At 36.2% G+C, this 17077-nt stretch overlaps 1 protein-coding gene and 2 long non-coding RNA genes across 3 annotated transcripts in view; 2 read left to right on the forward strand and 1 right to left on the reverse strand.

Annotated features, from left to right (window-relative positions):
* Nucleotides 1-69: 69 nt before the first annotated feature.
* Nucleotides 70-7212, forward strand: LOC141401804 (uncharacterized). Its single transcript, XR_012412446.1, has 3 exons — nucleotides 70-987; nucleotides 6180-6499; nucleotides 6659-7212. It is a non-coding gene; the product is annotated as an uncharacterized lncRNA (long non-coding RNA).
* Nucleotides 7063-8595, reverse strand: LOC141401802 (uncharacterized). The gene is made up of 3 exons (XR_012412444.1): nucleotides 8401-8595; nucleotides 8250-8333; nucleotides 7063-8166 (listed from the first exon to the last, which is right to left on the reverse strand). It is a non-coding gene; the product is annotated as an uncharacterized lncRNA (long non-coding RNA).
* Nucleotides 8596-11110: 2515 nt separating this feature from the next.
* LOC141404385 (nuclear exosome regulator NRDE2) overlaps nucleotides 11111-17077 on the forward strand; it is a 41433-nt gene continuing 35466 nt past the window's right edge. Inside the window, exon 1 of the mRNA XM_073987962.1 lies at nucleotides 11111-11292. The gene's annotated coding sequence lies outside the window, so the exon portion shown is untranslated. The remainder of the gene's footprint in view (nucleotides 11293-17077) is intronic.

Raw genomic sequence — 17077 nt, forward strand, 5'->3', positions numbered from 1 at the left:
CATTCAGAACACTGCCTAAAATTGGAGATTGTAAATTCTCCACTTGATCAAAATGTCAAAACCAGAGGTAAACAACAAAAAGAAAAAACACGCATAAGTTGACTGGCGGTATCGTTCCAATTTTTTTCTTTTTTCTTCTATTATTAATTAATAATTGTTTTTTCTTTTCAGCCTTGGTTTTTTAGGTGCAGCCCCCAATGATGGACTACAGGAAACAATCAAGATCTCCCTCTGGGATGGCTAATATTTCCTTGGCTTATTTTGCCATACCAGTGGTTCGATACTTGTGTTTTCTGTATTTCACATGTGGCGGCTTCAGCTTGTGTTTAATTTGGGCAACGGATTGAAGGCATGACAATCCAGTTGCCCTTAATTTTACTCCAAAGGGTGTATAACAAAAAAAATGGACACCCCAACGATAAAAACAAAAACCCTAAACACACGAATTTTTTGGGAAAAAAAATTAACTCCCCCCCATTACAAAAAAAAACAACAAAAATGTGAACACGGCAGGTCATGAAAGGCATTACAGTGGCCTGCCATCCCGGGAGTGTTCACTGTAGTTACCACTGGCTCCCCCAACTCTACCGCATAATGGGAGCTGGTGGAATCTCATGGTTCGTAGCCGCCATGCAGGCGAAAAAGGCTACACCCTAAGGCCCCTCCACGCAAAATTTTTTTTCGCCCTCGGATTTGGGACTTTGTTCTGTGAGGCACCGCAACAAAACTCCAGGGCTGACCAAGCATGCAGTCAGGACTGGTGTGCGGGGGCTATGGGTTATGTGATGTCGTTGATTAAACCCAACGTGGGGAACTCTCACGCCCTGAGATTCAGCCGGGCTAAGGACATAATTTGGCATTAGGGAAGTATAGTGTTCAAGGTCCATCATATAAGTCCTTACTTTGTGTCTCATTCTAGGTTGTCCGGTATGGACTTGAGAACGATTGGGAACCTAATTGCTCTCTTCGATGGATGTGGACTATCGCGTAAGTTCTTATATAGAGCGTATAATTACAAGATAGGGTAGGGAAATATAATATATACATATAAATAAAAGCTAGGGTGTAAAATTAAAACTGGTATAATCAAAAAGCTAGTATAATTCTGGAGTAGAGATATAATTACGAGGTATGGTATAAAATGAAGGGAAATTATTACTGATTTGGACTTAAAATCAAGTACATTGGCATATATCACAGACGTAGTATTGTATTGCACTATAGAAGTAAATCTATGGATGGGACAAGCACGACATATAATTAAAGCTAACTTAAATCTAATATTGCACTTGTCTATCACAGATCTTGTTTCTATATTGCACTAATACTTTATGTCCTTGACATGGTATATACCGATAGATTTCCCTTGCATATTCTCTAACTCATACATATTTTGTCCAACGGGTTTCACGATTCGAGCCTTCAAAAATTTCTTGCAGAATTTTGAGTTTATGTTTTTAGAAAAGTCGGATAGGACTGTATTTCGCCTGTACACTTCCTGTCCAGGTCGAAATTTTACCACCCGTGCTCGTTTATTATACTTTTCAGAACTTTTTTTGTACGCTTGGTGCAAATGGTTTTTAATCTTATCTCTTATAAGTTCTAGTTTATTTGGTCTATCTAAACCGTTGAGTTCATGGTCGGTTAAGGACTTTAGCTTTCTTGCAAGGTTATAATCACAACCACTTGAATACATATGAAAGCCAAACAACGCGAAGAACGGTGCCACACCAGTCGAAGTATGTATAGAATTTCTTAATGCACATTCTATTTCGGATAAATACATATCCCAATCTCGGTGGTCTTTATCGAGATATGTCCGCATGGCATTAATCACCGACTGGTTAACACGTTCCGACGCGTTTGACTGTGGTGAATATATGGCCGTTTTCATGTGGTTTATCTGATAGGTGTCCATCAATTCTTCAAAGGTTTTGGAGGTAAATTGTGCACCATTATCGCTGTGGATCACTTCAGGAACACCAAATTTATGAAAAATTTCATCGACGAGGAATCTGACTACGTTTCCTGTGGTTGCCTCTCTCATAGCTTTGAGGAAGGTGAATTTGGTGAAGTGATCCACAACGATGAAGATGTATGTATTACCCTTCTTTGACCTAGGATATTTTCCTAGGAAATCAATGTACAGCTTTTGGAACGGCCTATCAGTTACCACCTCTTTCCCTATACTGGGCATCATATGCTGATTGCTAGCTTTGGTTTCCTTGCACAGCTGACAGTTCCTAACATATTCTCGCACTTGTACTGTCATCCGAGGCCAATAGAAGAATCTTCTGACTCGTTCCAGGGTCTTTACAATACCACCATGTGCCGATGTGAGCGAATCATGGGCTTTCCTTATTATTTCTTGGGTTAGATTGGAAGGGATCCATAACCTCCACATGAGCTCCTCATTTTCGGTAACATGGGGTAGTGACTTTTTAAAAACATACCCGTTTTCTACCTTTAAATCGGGCAATTTATCCTTATTCTCGTTAATCGTCTTGATCAAGTCTGAATATTCCTCGCTCTCGAACTCTAGGGTCTCAAAATCTAGAAAGTCCTCTTTAGTGATTTCGCTAACATCTACAACTGGGGCCCTCGACAGCATATCGGCTACGACATTATCGGTTCCTTTCCGATGCTCTATATTAAAGTTGAAGGCCTGCAGTTGCAGTGACCACCTAGCTAATCTTCCGGTTAGATCCTTTAGGGACATCAACCATTTTAGTGAAGCGTGGTCTGTAATCACTGTGAATGGCATCAGTTCGACATATGGTCGAAACTTTTTGATAGCCATCACAGCTGCTAGACATTCTTTTTCTGTCACGCTATAATTGCGTTGACAGGAATTCAATTTTTGGGAATAGAACGCTATGGGATGTTCCTCCCCCTTATCGTTTAATTGGTATAACACCGCTCCAATGCCATATTCTGATGCATCACATTGGATGTAAAAGTGTTTAGAAAAATCAGGATGGCGAAGAACTGGAGCGGATGTTAATGCCTTTTTCAATGCTTCGAATGCTTTAATAGCTGCTTCAGATATTACAAACTTTTTACTTTTCTTTAGTGTATCCGTAAGCGGTGCGGAGATGGTGGCAAAATCTTTAATGAAACGCCTATACCATCCCGCTGTCCCTAAAAAGCTTCTAACTTCCCTGGCGCTTTGTGGTAGTTTAATATTTTTAATAGCTTTTACTTTGTCGGGGTCTGTCTTTAGCTTCCCATCGCCAATTATAAATCCCAAATACCTCAATTCGCGGAAGCAGAACTGAGATTTCTTAAGCCCTATAGTGAGATTGGCTTTCTTCAGGCACTCTGCTACTTCGTTTAAAAGACGTAGGTGATCGTCAAAGTCACTGGATATAACCAGCAGGTCGTCCAGATAAATGAAAACATTCTCTTTCAAGTGTGATGGTATAACTTTGTCCATCAGCCTACACAAGCGTTGGGCCGCATTACAAAGGCCGAATGGCATTACCCTAAATTGATATAAAGGGCGGCCGGGGACAGTAAACGCTGTGTATGCTTTGCTTTCATCATCTAATTCAATTTGCCAAAATGCAAATTTTAGATCAACACTGCTGATATAATAGGTTTCGTCGATTCTGCTTAAGATGCCGTCTATATTTTGGAGCGGATACGCGTCCTTTATCGTTAATTTATTAAGTTTTCGGGCATCTAAGCAGAAACGATTTTTACCTGGTTTCTTAACTATAGTTGTCCTGTTGGACCAGGGACTTTCACTTTCCTCTATGACATTTAACCGAAGCATGTTGTCTACTTCTTCATATACGATAGCCTGAACTGCGGGCGATATGGGGTAATATCGATCCTTTACAGGTTCAGCGCCATCAACTAATTTTATGGAATGCCTCTCTAACGAAGTCTTTCCCAGTCCTTTTTCCTCGAATGTATGAAAATTTTTGATTACATTATCTAGCCTTTGTTGTTGTTCTGGAGTTAAATCATGTGGGTTTAATTTGTAGTTCTCCCCATCAACCATGTCCTTATGTATCTGTTCTACATTCATTTCATCGACTTTAACTACTTCCGGGGCAATATTATATAGTTTCCAAAAATTTATCCCCAAGTAGATCTCCTGCTCTAAGTCAGGGCAGAGATAAAACTCGATTTGTTTTTCCATTCCTTTGTATGAGATGTTTAAAAATACTTTTCCTATTATCCGGTGTTGACTACCAGCAGCCGTTTTAACATGGGAGAAGATGGGTTTTATTTCTTTTTCTAACTTCTCTACAAATTCCCTACAGCCCTTTCCCATTAGACTCACTGAAGCCCCAGAGTCCAGTAATCCTTTTAATTGGATCCCTTCGATCTCTACGTCGGCAAAAGGTCTAGGGTCATTAACTTGAATTGTTCTGTTTATGGCTTCGATAATCATTTTGAACTTTTTCCTCTTATCTGCAAACTTTTGACGAACTTTGGGGACCTTTTTGTTGCACAGTGGGACCTCAACTTCCCCGAAGATTCTTTCCCTAATTTGGTCATAATTTTTCTGACGCTCCTCAAGCGATTTTAGATGCCTTTCTTGGGCGTATGAAGATTCATTAGTGGTTTGTGTAATCTCACTATTGTTATTGATATGATGTTTATCATTATCATGGGATATCATTAGTTTCCGGGGTTGTAACTCGGACGTGAGCCCCCTTCTCTCTCGACGCCCTTCTTGCAGTTTCCCTGCTGACAAACGCTACATTTTGGAGTTGTAGTTCCAGGTTTGCCACACTTGTAGCAGAATAGGGACCTTGTGGTTTCTTCACATTCCCTAAACCCATGCCCAGTCTTCCTACAATTCCAGCAAATTAGCTGAGGATTTGGGTTTCGGTTAAATTGAATAGCCGACACCTCAAAATTTTCCTCCCTATAGGACTGGTCTCCTCTCATGTCCATTTCTTCATAAATTTCATTGACCTGTCTGATTGGGCGTGCTGTTGTGAAGGTTGGTTTGTTTTCCCGTCTCAAAAAATGCTTCTCAGCCTCATTGCACTCTATTCGGAGTTGCTCAACTGAGGAAACCGGTATCGGGTAAACAATTCTTCCTATGCTCTCTCTTATATTCTTTTTCATTATCTTTATCATATCGATTTCAGGAATTGGTTGAACCAATTTGGTTCTGATTTTAGCCATTGTTTGAAAGAAATTGTCTACCGATTCGTTTGGCTGTTGCTTTCTTTGAGCTAGATCCGTGACAATTTCAAAATTCGATCGAGATGATTGGTATTGACTTAATAGGCAGAATTTCAAATCTTCCCAATCGTGAAATTGATTAGTCTTCTGGAATAACCAGAACCACGACTCGGCTCTACCGGAAACTAAGAGAGGGAAATCACGAATAATCTCTGTCCATGGTATCCTATATTGCTTTTGGAAGTACTCCAATCTAAAGACAAAGTCTTCAACCCCAATACCATTTGGACTCCCATCAAAATTTAGTCCTAGTTTATTTATTCGAATTATATTCAACCCTTTTGTTTGTTCGATAGGGAGTGGTCTCTCCTGAAAATCATTGTTTGTTTGTTGGGAATTGGTAGAAGTAGTTGGTGGGTCCTGATTGGTCCCTATATTGGCCGGAACTGGATTCAAAATGTTGTTGCCGTCTTGATTTTGTGCATTTTGAGCTGAGGTAGTGTTCGGAACCTGTTTGGTGGTATTTTCTCGATCGACGTTGCCCTGGGCTATCTTTTGCATCGTGATTGATAACTCTCCTAATGCTTTCTTAATCTCAGCCATCTCCGATTGAACGGAATGGACAGAGGTCTCTAAAGCCCTGATTTGATCAGTGTTCGGGGCATTACGTGGTTGCTCTGTTCCGGTCTGCATTAACGCAGGACGTGGTGTATCCATAATCGGGGTCCTGGCGTTTATGGTGTCGGATAAATCCCTGAAATGTATGCCACCTGTTGGGGTTGATTCGGTCATTTCAGACTCTTTCTTCGTTTTCTTTCCTTCCGAATTATCTATGGTTCTATTAAGGTCGAATAAAGTGGGTCTATCTCTCTTTTTTGCTTGGGACCTAGTCTCTCTACTCATTACACTTTCCTAAGTTTTATTTTCTCGTCAGTCAATTTCTTGCTTTCTACTCGTTTGTCTTTTTTTTTTTTTTTTTTTTTTTTAACGCTTTATCAAGTCTCAAATCTAATTATACATCTTTTTAGGAGGACATTTTCGGATGAGGAGTAGTGTGTGCGGTTTTCAGGCTATTTTAATGGTTTTGGACTGTGATGGATCATTCAAACAAACAACAAAAAAAACACGATTTAATAAATGCACTGATGCGCCTCTGAACGTCGACGTCAACAGCTTTCAGTTCCTCTATTTGAATACAACTGACCTCTAGTTTGATTCCAGAGCGGATATCCTAATATGTGAAGCTGGATCACTATTAAATCTTAATCTGATTCTAATCTAATCTACTACCCAGGATATTCTGTGCAAAACGTTAAACCCTCAGATTTCCGTGCCACATCCTATTCTGGTATGTACTTTTCATCACTGACTTCTTGTCTAAAACAACCATATCTAGCAGTTTCTGTACATCAGATTCTGGCACCTGTCCAGAATGGCTACAAAAACGGCTGAAATGCTTGTTCCTGACGCAAAGTTGTAATGTTGGTCTATTTCTTTCTCTTTCTAGTGGTCTATTTCCAAGTGTTTCGATGGTATACACTTCCTAACGTCTACAAACACTAAGGTTTCTTTGGATTGGGCGCCATACTGTTATGTGTCCCTTAGATGCGGCCTAATGATGCCTTGATAGCGCCGGCCAACTCCGTCGACTCCCTTGGGGTGAGTCCCATCCCGACATCTGGCCCAGGAACATCAACAATATACAACTGGAGAACAACATTGAACAATCTACTATCACCTACTGGACACCACCACAATCCATACTAACCACTGGCCCATGGACCAGCTTAGCCGCCCTCCCTACCTTGATCACCTTTGCCCTTCTTTCCCAGATGACCCCTAATCCCGCACACAGCCACACCACTTACCTCACCTTCATGTCCCCCTTCCAATCAATTTAGCACATCATGATTTCTGATTCCAAAAAATACATCAAGTCATTTTTATTCTAATTGATTCTAAAACTAACATTTATGTCGGACTTAATAATTAAATATTTTGTTGATTATAATTTTGTATAAAATAAAATAATTTATGAATAAAAAAAAATAAAATTAAAAACAGTTTTCACTAGCTAAAGTTTCTCTTTTGAAGATAGAAAAAAAAATCAATATAGTGATTGTTTAACAAAACGGGTATTTAAAACGAACGGTCTTTTGACCAAACAAAATGATCAGTTTAATGTTTCCTTTTTGTCCTTGGGACTAATACAAAACAACCATCCAATAAGGATAATCAAAATCAATCATTTCGATATCACGAGATCTAGGTTTCTGACATCTACCCACCCTAATGTCACTAAAAAAAGAGCTCTTTTCTAATATCGGACATGTAATGGGCCTAATTATCAGGATTAATAATCTCGCTCACGAGAATGTTGACAACAGACATTTAAACTGGACTTAACAAGCAAACATTAACTTGATAACCTAATTAAAACATCAATAATATCAATAAACAATAAATATGCTGAATAAAAAATATAATATACTAAACAAGCAGAATAAATAATTAAAGATATGTTATGTCAGATAAAAGTTTGAATAATAAATAAAAAAGTAAATGGTTTAATATTTTCTTTTAAGATTTTAACTGGGCAACGATTCATCCTTGGGGTCATATAATGACCACAATACGCTCATACGTCTCACAAAGTGGTATCCTCATTACTTCTCGACAACTACCTGTTTCGAGAACAAATTTCCACCATCAATTAGCTTAGTATATTTTTACGTCGTTTTATGACGATTTCAGACCACGGTGTTGGCAAGAAATGAATTGGAGACTTCAGGGTATAACAATTAATTTGGGTGTCTCGAATAAATTGATTAGGGTGCTGGGCTAGGATTCCACGAGCGGAGATTTAATTCTTAGTTTTGGGTTTTGCCCACAGATGGTATTAGGTAACACTTATTTTCAATGATGATTGGCAATACTGTGTTCCTACCTTATGTTCCAGAGTTAGTGACACTATCGACCACAAGATAACGTTATGTGCTCCAACCTGACACCGACCTGCCGAACCCACAAAAAAAGGAAAAAATTAACTAATTTTAATTATCATATTTTTTTATATTTTTAGCACTTAACGCTCGTACCTTTTTTTGTTTGTCGGTTTAGGTAAATTCACACGGCTCGAACACCACGTCACCACTCTATTCTATTAAATTTCTCCTCGTCACCTAATTATTCAAACATAATGTTAACACCTTTTCCTTTGATTTTCACGTACTGTCATTAAATTTTTACCTTTGATATATTAAAAATGTTCTAGATATCTTATTAAAAAACGTTCACTTTTATTGTTTAAAACGCTCTTAATTACACGGATAGGTTAATTTGCTCAACACCACTAAACAACTGAACCTTTTTCTGAAAATGCTCTCTTTTATAGGTTCGGTCGTAAAAATGGCTCCTTTCCATTACTCGACATCTTGCAAACCCACTAGATTTGTCCCTTTTCCTACCACCAGTCGTCCCCCTCTCAATTAATTAGCAAAAAAACCTTTGCAACATTTGAGCCCTAATTTTCGCCGGACTTGTTTTAAGAGAGTGCCACCTTAGTTTGTGCACATTTTAGGCCGATAAAACCGTTTCCTAAAATTCTCAGTCATATTTGTTTTGGCAACACGGGTTCAACTAGCATTCAGAACACTGCCTAAAATTGGAGATTGTAAATTCTCCACTTGATCAAAATGTCAAAACCAGAGGTAAACAACAAAAAGAAAAAACACGCATAAGTTGACTGGCGGTATCGTTCCAATTTTTTTCTTTTTTCTTCTATTATTAATTAATAATTGTTTTTTCTTTTCAGCCTTGGTTTTTTAGGTGCAGCCCCCAATGATGGACTACAGGAAACAATCAAGATCTCCCTCTGGGATGGCTAATATTTCCTTGGCTTATTTTGCCATACCAGTGGTTCGATACTTGTGTTTTCTGTATTTCACATGTGGCGGCTTCAGCTTGTGTTTAATTTGGGCAACGGATTGAAGGCATGACAATCCAGTTGCCCTTAATTTTACTCCAAAGGGTGTATAACAAAAAAAATGGACACCCCAACGATAAAAACAAAAACCCTAAACACACGAATTTTTTGGGAAAAAAAATTAACTCCCCCCCATTACAAAAAAAAACAACAAAAATGTGAACACGGCAGGTCATGAAAGGCATTACAGTGGCCTGCCATCCCGGGAGTGTTCACTGTAGTTACCACTGGCTCCCCCAACTCTACCGCATAATGGGAGCTGGTGGAATCTCATGGTTCGTAGCCGCCATGCAGGCGAAAAAGGCTACACCCTAAGGCCCCTCCACGCAAAATTTTTTTTCGCCCTCGGATTTGGGACTTTGTTCTGTGAGGCACCGCAACATACTCACTCTTTAATATTGTTCAGACCTGTGGTATTTTATGGTAACTTGGTTTAAGGTCCTATTATATAGATGACTTCTTTCCTTTACCACAAGTCCAGGCTCGGAATCTGTGGTATCCTACGGCTTTTATGCGTATAATTGGTACTTGGCGACTACCGCGGTTTGTAAAAATCGCCAAATCCTCAATAGAATGGCCTTTCTATGGTCTATTTATGACCTTACCACGAGATTCTGGTAAAAAGAAAAATAATGTTGATTCACTTGTTACAAGAATGAATCGACTGTACTTTCAAGTTGGAAAAGTTCTTACCCGAGTGAACAATATAAATGTATTTCGTTGTAGAATGTGTCAATTTGCGAATGTGTCAATTTGGCTTAACAATCTAATTCTATAAAAAATTAAATTTTAGAAAATTTTAGACACAACATTTCACTTGTAATGATAACTTGTTTTAAGAAAAAAATCACCTTTAAATTATCTTAAGGTTATGGGTGATCTTGTTGAATCGTATCTTACGTGTTGAATTACTTTTTCAAAAATGGCAGAGTAATTCAATGTGACATCGTGAAGATGAAGTATCACATGTTTGTAATGAAATGGTGTGAACTAACATTATTTGCAAGCGTGGGTGCGTTAATGACGATGATGTTGAGCGACTCGGCAGATGGCATGCATGTATAAATTGAATCAAAATCTCTGTTCCTTTACGTGCAAAAATCTTCAAGTTTTACCACTTTTTACTCGAAAAGCGCTCCTTTACTTCTGACACCATACAATTCATACGGTAGCAGTTTAAAATGTTTGCTACTTTTGCCGGTTTTACCATTTTCAAAGGTAAAGGAAGAGACCAAAAGACTTGAAAAAATGCACTTGATGTATAAATACATTCAACTGAAATATAAACAATGATGAACTAAAATGTTTATGAATATAACTCTTTGAGATATAATTATGTGTATTGGACATATAATACATGCATTGATTCATTATTTATTATCTTAAACTCCGTTTACCTTTACAACTGAAAACACTATTGGGTAAAACACGTTAAATGCATTTGCACACTTGTATTTATTTCACAAATATTCAATGCATTTGACAACCTAAATGACGCACGATAAAATATGTTAAATGTAAATTTCACTTAATATCACACGTTTTAAAAATCCAGCGGATGTAAATCCTGGTATAGTCATAGAAATTATGGAATAATGAACTATAATATTAAAAACAATTTACACTTGTACTTAAAACAGATGTTTTGGGAAGTTATGTCATTTATTTGACAGATGTTCTACGGAATTGAAGACTTATATGACGCATGTTTTATAACACGTTAGATGTAAATTGCTCTTTATGGGTGTTATTGTAAGTGTAAATTTTGCATATCGTTAGCAATTGGGCTTTAATCATTGACGTAGATTATTAAAATGTTGGTCTTTTCTTGTTGCGTCAAACATAAAGATGATTAAATAACATTCAGCACCATCTATATGTCATGGGACGTATTATATACTCTATTGTGTAACAACGCCCAGATAAATTAGAGGGATCGAAAAACAAATGAGCGATCTCTATTTATCTTTGTTTACATTTTGGTATTTCTGATTTTTTTGTAGCCCATGGAAAATTGTTCGACAAACAAATTTAAAAAAAACGCAAGAAATATTAATTTGTTTCGTGATGCTGCAATTTTTTAAGCAACAGCAAGTGTGACCGTCACAAGGATTTATTAAAATATACCTATTTTTGCAGATTTTTCTATTTTCAAGGTATGTGTTCACGCCGGATTTTCCCAACCTGCAACCCTAATTTACATTTTCCTTCATTCTTATATGTTTGCATTGAGCATCTCTAATTCTACTGAAACCTGTGCCACGTATCCTCTCATTTTCTCTCTTTGCGATTTCTTACTGCATTTGCCTTAATAACTTTTCCTGTAAATAAACACTTGTTACCAAACTATCAACCAATACTGTTGTTAAATTCGGTAAGCGCTGCTATTCAAATCTCCAAATTTGAATACAAAATAAAGAACCACTACTGTTCTTTTCCAACCAACTTATACGCTTGTTTTATTTCTTTTCTTCCCATCCTGCCATAACTGCAACCGAGAGGAAAATATTTCGAATTCCTAGATATATTTTTCTATCAAAACCACAGCAGTATACCCAGCTTTTCTTTCCTCCAGAAATACCCACATCTGGCATTTTCAGTATGTATATCCACCGTTTTAGTGGATGGATTCGAAAGCGGAAGGGCTCATTAGATCCGTCGCGTAAAAAAAACTAAATTCACGCGGAGTTCAAAATAAGATTTTTAAGAAAATTCACGTATAAAATGTTGGCATTTAAACTCCAAGTACTAGCATGCTGTACGGACCACACTCGTATATAGATATACATTAAACGACGTAATGACGTAAAAATCATACACTAGTATAATGTTGCCCATGGAGTATTTTTTGAGTCTTTCTTTGGGCGTAGGTCTATCAAATGTAAGGTTAAGCCAAAAATCGGAAGGAAACATAAAAAACTTGTTGGCTTCAACCCATTTTTCTACATTGATGCCAACACAGCTTCCACGTAAATTAATTTTAATGGTCTACATTATGGGATACTTCCTAAAACAGTTCATTTTAAAGAATTTCAGTCATACTATATAGAATATCTGAAAAGGTGAAACTCAGATTCATCGATTGTAAAACATTTTTGGTTTTTACCATATATGATAAAATTGTCTAATTGTTATTCCATTCCATGTGGAATAATTTGTTTAATGAATGTGTACCAAAAGTTAGTATAAATTCTTCTAAAAAATTTCCATAGATTACACCTGAAATATCCTCTATAAAAAACTCTAAATACAGACTTTTCAAAAAAATTCAAAAAATCGGGATCTACGTTAGATTACACCAATTGTTCCGTTGATAGATCTGAATACACCATTGAGTCTTATAATGCACCACAAGCCATATAAAGCTAACATTGGTAGAATTAAGATAAGTATTAAATCTGATCCAAAATCATTTTATGACTTTGTTAATTTAATACGAAAAAGCGCTCGAAGACCTCACTTATTAAAATATAATAACAAACAAAATATTTTGTTCTGTTTTTTTTTTTTTTTTTTTTTTTTTTTTTGGGAAAGCCGAAAATTGAACATCATTCTCATTAACATGAGAATACTCGATGCTTAAAGAGTTCAGTAGTGGAATTCTGTAACTCATTTTTCGAGTTACCGACAAATATCGGTAAAATTAAAATGTTTATAATTTCGGCAATTAACGAAATTTTTCGGTAAGTTAACAACCAAAATAAAGCTTTTGCTAAATTCTACCGACAGCAACAGTGCTGTCAACTTTTATTGATACTTTTCGTTTATAATTTTGCGTTTTTATGTTACCGATTTTTGTCGGTAACTCAAAACATGAGTTACAGAATTCCACTACAGGTTTTAACTAGAAAAATCATCATTTCAAAAACTGAAAAGCCAATTGATAGTTCCCTTCGTATAGTTTTCTAGAACCTCCCCTTTAAAACATGTCTTTTGCATTAATGAACAAACTCTAATATGTCATTTAGATATGACCTCATTACCCGGATTTAGCGCATTATCAGGATTTATTTGCTAAATCCGGCGATTATCTACAAGATTTCCCATACAAAAATAAATCCTCGTGTTGAATGGATTTGGTTTAAATCCGGCATAAATCATCGTATACAACTCTGTTGCAACATGTTGCTAGAAAAAAAAGAAAGTTGCATGCTGTCACAAAAAACATGGTAGATGCATCACTGAATTCCTACAATAAAAATAATTTAAAATGTCAAAATTTGTAAACAAGGCGGAAAAATAAAATTTGTTTTGATATAAAAAAGCTTTGTTCCAGAACTAAAAAGTTTTTACAATTTTTACGACTTTACACATTTTACCCGAAAACCCGTTCCCGTACACAAAAAAGGAAAGTCGTAAAATGTTCACTTCTCTTTGAACAAAAATGGCGCTCTCTCTAAAAACTTTTTACTCGACAAATTTGAGCGTGTAAAAAATAGTAACATGGTTGCCGGCGTCTGATTGGCTGATATGCCGACTTTGACATTTGTACCAGTTTTTTTTGACGTATTTTCCATTTTTTCGTTCCCGAACTGTTTCAAAAAACTTTTGTGTGAGAAAAATTTTTTTACAGTTCTCTCTTTTACGAGTTTTACTGTTAAAAAGTACGGGAACGAAGCTACAAAGTTGATTTTATTCAACCAAGACTAACCCTGCGTTTACAAATGACACGACAGTTGACTTCATGTATTGATTGTCAAAATCCCAAAACTTGCCTTTGTGACGTAGGCGTCCAGACAACTGCAAAAACATTTGTAAAATTATGAATGAAAATCATCGAATTCCTTTCGTTTTCCGTTCACATATTTTGTTTTTGTTCATGTTCTTTTGTTTTCAACATATTTCAATTATTATCTCACACATTTTTACAAAAAATGTCAACATTTTGTTAACCCGGCTGTCTGTGAAAGAATGATGGACAGCTGGTAGCCAAACGACAAATGTATGACAAATGTTATAGAGGCATTCATGTTTTTGCCACCAAACAATCATTTCAAAGACTGCTTCTTTCGACCAATCGATCTGAAAATAACATTATAAACGCCATTTATTTACTTTACTGAATATTTAAATATACATACCTTTCCATTTTCTTTTTTAAAAGATTTTGTTTTTCATTTTTTGTTTGAGAATGTCAGAAAACAGCTGATAAATTTATGTTTACATACGAGAATGCCGTATCAAATAGAGCGCTCCCTAAATGAAAAATTTACATATGAGTTGCCAAATCATTTTGATAGATGAAAATTTTCATAGTGGTTACACTATGTGTACAACATTCGCAGGTAGAAAATTTGGCATCTCATACGACATTGATAGATGGTGTAAACAACCCTTTACCTTGCTTGCTTCTGATAAAAGAATAAAAAAGAAAAGGACAACCCAGTTCGAAATTTGCTCGGCCTTCTTTATTCTTTTATTTTTATTATGTCAAGGCCTGGGTACATAAGCTGCCTTGCCTGCTTACCTGAACAAAAAATTTATCAGTAAAAATTAATAGTAAACATATACATATGTATTTATTTAATTAAATTTAATTTAATTTCTATAAGAAATATCGCCTTAAGCTGAGTACACATTGCCAGTTTTGAATGACAGCTTTGTTGGTGCTTGCTAGTGTGGCCGTTCATTTTTGTCATTCATCATGCAACCAAAAAATGTTTTATGGTTGCTGGACGGTTGGACAGTTATCGATAACTGCAAAATATCGACATTCAAAACTGACAATGTGTACTGCTCTTTAGTCCGTGTTTACACACACGGGAAAGTAAATTCAGTTTTTAGGCAATAGGGGGTAGGAAAGAGTATTGAGGAGCTCTTTCCTCTCCGCTCTCTCCCAAAAACTCAATTTACTTTCCCGAGAAATTTGTGTGTCTAAACACAGACTTAGTATTGCCTTTGAATGGTCGAATGAGAAAATGACTGTGAAGAAGAATCAGAAAATTGACAAAAACATTATTTGTGTGTCTAAACTGCAAGGAAATTTTAAAAGAAATTGAGAAGAAAATTTGAACGGCACAAGTTGGCACAAATTGAGTAGAATTCAGCGCAGCTTTTGTTTTTTTTTTTCGAAAATCAAAAATTGCAATTCTGTCATATTTTCGAAAATATCGGTTTTTTTTCGAAATGAGCACTAACAGAGCACAATTCAGCACAACTTTTGTTTTTTCGAAATTTGAAAATTGCAATTCTGTAATGTATTTCAAAAATTTGTTTTTTTTTTCGAAAATGGTACGAATTATCGAAAAAATTTTTGCGGCACAAATGAGCAAAATTCAGCACAACCATAGACTAATAAATATACAGACGACGGATAACTCAATCTTTACGCGGTCAAGTCACTCCAACCCGAAAACGGCAAAAAGTTTGCATCCAGTGCATGCATGCAGTTTAATCAGTACAAGTGTACAGTACAACTGCCGTTGGAGTACATCTTTTCCTATGAATTCACTTATGAATTTTACAAGAGAGCGCGCAGCTAGGATGCACTCCATTTTGCTTCCACAGCACACAGCTAGGATGCACTCCATTTTCGATCCAAATCACGGCTTAAGATGCAGTGCCTTGGATTGAATTTATATTCATTCTTCGGATTGCATTTTTAATCAGTCTAAAGATGCAATAAAAATGCAAACCATTGCGAAATATCCCAAAATAAATAGAAGGCATTTGTACAAATTATTTGTACATGATTTAGTAAGGGTTGCGCTGTTGGGGAACTTCGTGTAATATTGGAAAATATTTTAATCAGCCAGTTTTCCAGCAGCAACATTTTTTAATATTTTAGATAGGTTCACTAGCTCTCTTAATATTTTAATAACATCTTTAAGTGTTTTAGGCTATAAATATTAATCTAGCCCCACCAGAAATACGAATGTACTTAGCGCTATAGTGATAACACTTTATGCAGCTGAGTGTGCATTGATAATAAAGGCATCGCCCAAGAGATAATGCACTCAGCAAGGGAGCAGGTTCTTGTAGTAATAAGTGCATAGAATAAGAGAAGATAGGCTAAGAATTATTTTGTAACTTAGTTCTTAAGATTCATTTTAACATTAATAAAATTAGAATAGAATTTACAACCCAACGAGACGGTTGTAGTTTTATTACTCAAACATGGTCGTTCGAGCCGGAATAAAAATCAAATATAGATACATGGTTCTTCGAGAAAATTAGAATCAGTGGCCACAAAATTAAAAAAAAAATATTGGAAAAAAGAATACAATTAAAAAAAGGAAAATCGAAGCAGTTCTTCTCTAAAAAGGAAGAGAAGAACTAAGCACAAAAAACACCCACAGGGAAAATAAACATTAAAAGTTAAAAAAGGACAAAAAAAAAAAATAAAAAAAATTAAAGTCAATACAAAATTAAAAAAAAATAAAAAGTCAAAAAGGAAGAAGAAAAAATAGCGACAAAAATTAAAAACTAAAAATTGAAGTACACATTTAAAGATAAAAAGGAAAAAGACGCAAAAGGGCACAAAAAATAATTATATTAAAAGAGGACAAAGGCTCCCAACAGTAAAAAATAAAATAGAAATTTGTAGAAAAGAGGATTATAAAAGTCCCATTCGAAACAAAAACATAAAAAGAAGACATAAAGTCTCACTTAAATAAATCATATATATTCTATCGGAAAGAGGCAAAGATCCCAATTAAAAAAAAAAAACAATCATGGAAGGAGATATGCTGAAAGAACTAACAGCTCGAAATAGAGAGCTAGAAGGCCGAATAAAGTTAGCCGAGGATGCCAAACTTCGCCTTCAAGAATTGGTGAAGGCTTTCCACGCTTTATTCCAAGGAGAAATGGTCTGTCCCGTAGACAAAGGTAGACAGGATAAGATGTGGGAGGAGGATTCAATGGAGAGACTCTGGATGGCTGAAAGATATTGGATCTTCTACCCCCACAACTGTGAATGTGACGGGTGCATTGCCGTGGCCA

Source organism: Musca autumnalis, unplaced genomic scaffold, assembly GCF_047663935.1.
Source record: "Musca autumnalis isolate F117 unplaced genomic scaffold, ASM4766393v1 scaffold_4, whole genome shotgun sequence".
Lineage (NCBI taxonomy): Eukaryota > Metazoa > Arthropoda > Insecta > Diptera > Muscidae > Musca > Musca autumnalis.